Raw genomic sequence first — 3,581 nt, 5'->3', positions numbered from 1 at the left:
TATATATATATATATATATATTCTTACCCTTTCTTTTATTTCTGTCATGAATAAAAGCCTTTGACTATATATATATTCTTACTTCTGCATATTGTTTTTAAAATTAACAAGTTCAAAACTTTGTACTGTATTTCTTAAAAGTTCATATATTTTTGGATCCTTCTCAAATTTTGTATTAGGAGAGAAGGTAGTTAAGCTAACTGCATGATTTGTAGGTGAGTATTTTTTCTTTTTTTATGTAGTTTGACTGTTTAATAAACTGTTACTGAAAATAGCAGAATACTAACTTTAGGTAGTATTTTCATTGTGAAAAAATTAATTGTTTCATTTCTTTTATGTGTGTTAGATACATGTGGACCAAATGATGTATGATATGGTGCATGATCTCGTGGACTTTGAACCCGTAAGCATGCTTAGCATGGAATTAATATTTCTTCTATTAATACAGTGTTATCTGGGACTTGTTGTATAGAATACTGAGAAATTTTATATTGCATAACAACCAATATGCCTTTCTTTAGATACTACAATGACATCTGTGGCTGAGGGTTAATTGTACTTGTTAAAAATGAAACCTCAGTTGCTGTGCTGCTTCCTTCATTGTCAGTCATAACCAGTTTCTCTTGTAATTTCCTTAGTTCTCTTAAGGATGACAATATAAATCTTAAGCCTAACATCTTGACAAACTTTAAACAGATTTCCCGTTATATGTAGACATTAGCTTTCAAAAACTTTGTTTATGTTGACCATTGGTTCTGAATCAAAGGACATAATGGGTAAGTGATTGAATGGAATTGCTGTAATTCTTGCTTTTACTGCATCTTTTGCATGTAAACAGACATTGATTTCATGGTATGGCTGAATGCTTTTGAACTTTCATGTACTTCAGATCCTTGTTTATTATCTTTAGGGTAGAAGGGTTTATTTTCTTAAGCAAAACTTTTACTCCTTGTAAGTGTGCTCTGTTTGGAATGTGGTTTCAAAGCTTGATACTATTTTTGAATTTATTCTGTGGCTATGTGATACTGTCAAATAGTTTTAAGTTATATTGCTATTCTAAACATTCTGCATGAATATCCTGCAACAAATTTTCTTGAGCCTATTATGTGAGTCCATTCGTGGTTATTTAATATTGTCAAATGATTGTACCACATGTATAAAGGTAGATCATTTTAACTATGGTGCCATGACACAAATCCATCACGTCATGCCACAGCATTAACATATACAAATCTTTTTTTGAGGTGGGATTAACCATTTGTATTAGTGATAATAACTTTCATTCTTTTTATATTTTAGTGTGATAATAACTTTCATTCTTTTTATATTTTAGTGTGATAATAACTTTCATTCTTTTTATATTTTAGTGTGATAATAACTTTCTACCTCTTGTAAATTATAGTATGACATCTACCTATATTATCTGTTACACAGTGGAACCTGATACTTAATATTCACTTGAAAAGGAAATAACTCATTATTTTTACACTTAAGTATTAAGAATATTATTTTTTTTTACTGCAGTGACTCATTCATTCTGAAGCAACTAATACTAAAACCACACATATTCTTTAAATACATTTACAAATGTAAGTATACTGTGATGAATGAAGGACAATTCAATGATATAAATCCGTACCCCCCCCCCCCCATTCACAAGGCTTTCAGTTGTTTTTCACTTTGCTAGTGTTCACATTGTAGTAGGAGAAACATCATTTGTGAAACATTGGAGTGAGTTTATGAGCTCTTGTCTGTGAAATGTCGTAATGCTGTTTACATGAATATAGATTAATGTGCTTTGAATTATTTTTTTTCCAGAGTGAGTTGTGATGAATAAATTTGTTTGGTAGTGTCTAGGAAATTTTGATTATTATGTATAAGAATATCTTGAGTATGTTCACAAGCACAACTGATATGCAAAGATTTATTATAACCTTTCTTACTGAGATTTATTGTGTAAAATATTCAGGTTTGAATAATTATAAATCTGCCACTCGTGAAATTAGTTCCCTGAGCTATTCCTTGTATTTGTTGGAAGACATGTTGGATGAACTGTACAAACATCAAGTAAAAAATACACAGCTTGTAAGAATTTGTCTATTGTAAAAACCATGATAACTTTAATGAGAAACATTATCATAGAAACATCTATGTTTACTAACATAAAGCATTAACTTTCTGTAATTTGTAAAACATATTGAAATTGTTAATGAAAGATATTTTTTTTAAATTTTATTTAATGGAAAACTGGTGTAAATATTACTATCATCAAAGATTTCTGTTGTTGTTGTGTCAAAGTCTTTAATATACTCTTTACATTCAATGAAATTATTGATGATAATGAATGAATTATAATACCAGTTCTCTCTCTTTGATGATGTAACAGAATTTGCTTAATTATCTTTAATTTATTACAGCCTTTATGTACTAGAACCAAAAAATCCATAGACATTGCTTTTATATCACTTGCAATGAATCAGTATTTGCATGACATTTAATGTAATTTTGGAATCCAAAATAATTTAACTATTATGATTTTTATGGATTATACACTTAAATTTCTTAAAACTGTAATGTGTTTCTATATGGTACTTTTCTTATCTCACCTTGTCATACGAAGGCTTAAGTGTTTTAAAATTAAATCCTAGTTTCTTAGATAAAGTTTTAATATTAAACAATTATACAAATGAAAACAAATTTGTTAGTTTTATCAGTAGGAGTGATGATATATCTACTGTGTAAATAATCTAAATATCCAGTAATTCATTTCTTATTCATAACATGTTCATTGCTGTTAACAGTGAATTCCTTTAAGTATTCATTGTTTTTTTTGTAGTTTCTACAAAGCTCCACTATGGGCTATCCATGCTTAGCAATAACCAAACTAAACCTTAGCTATAACACTAACTGTAAATTTTGTTGTAAGAAAGAACAGTTTGGTAAACAAGCAGACTAACATTTCACATGTATATTGAGGTTTATTTGGTCTGAATGATGGTTTTCATACTTTTTCAACTGAAGTTGAATTAGGTTTTATATTTGATAAAGAGCACTGAAAGTGCTTGAAATTATTTTTCCTTAACTGATACCTATAACAATTTTGTTATTAGCTATACATCAGTTTTTAGTGTGCAGAGAAGGGAATTTTATTAAACCTAGGTGTCTTCAGATAAATTAATAAACTCATAATTCTGATACGATCACTCGCCTCCGTATCCACATTAGCTGTTTTTGTACCTAAATTTCACATGAAACACTTGGATTTCCGCTAGTGCGTAATGACGTATCATGCAGCAAAACCTTCCACTAATAGGAGTGCAACACACCCCATTGTACAAATTCTCCCTCAACATTCACTTGCGAAATTCCTTATTCTTTTTCTCGGCACGTTTGTGTTAAGACATATTTGTTTTTGGTGAGACTTGTTGAAGTATATTACTTGAGCAACTGTACTTTGTGTTTTCAACCTTTCAGTATGAATTTGGGAATTAACATGAATTCTTTTTATGCTGAAGTGAGTATAAGTATCTTCTTCTTCCGTAGCTTTTTCCCGTATCTATACGGGGTCGCTATTTTCGGTG

The 3,581-nt window shown here is 29.6% G+C and overlaps 1 pseudogene; it reads left to right on the top strand.

The window, feature by feature from the left end:
- Positions 1-3,581, top strand: part of LOC106472592 — a 62,032-nt pseudogene that overhangs the window by 17,280 nt on the left and 41,171 nt on the right.

The sequence above is a fragment of the Limulus polyphemus genome, unplaced genomic scaffold (assembly GCF_000517525.1).
Source record: "Limulus polyphemus unplaced genomic scaffold, Limulus_polyphemus-2.1.2 Scaffold5451, whole genome shotgun sequence".
NCBI classification, from domain to species: domain Eukaryota; kingdom Metazoa; phylum Arthropoda; class Merostomata; order Xiphosura; family Limulidae; genus Limulus; species Limulus polyphemus.
This window is presented reverse-complemented; position numbering and strand designations above follow the sequence as displayed.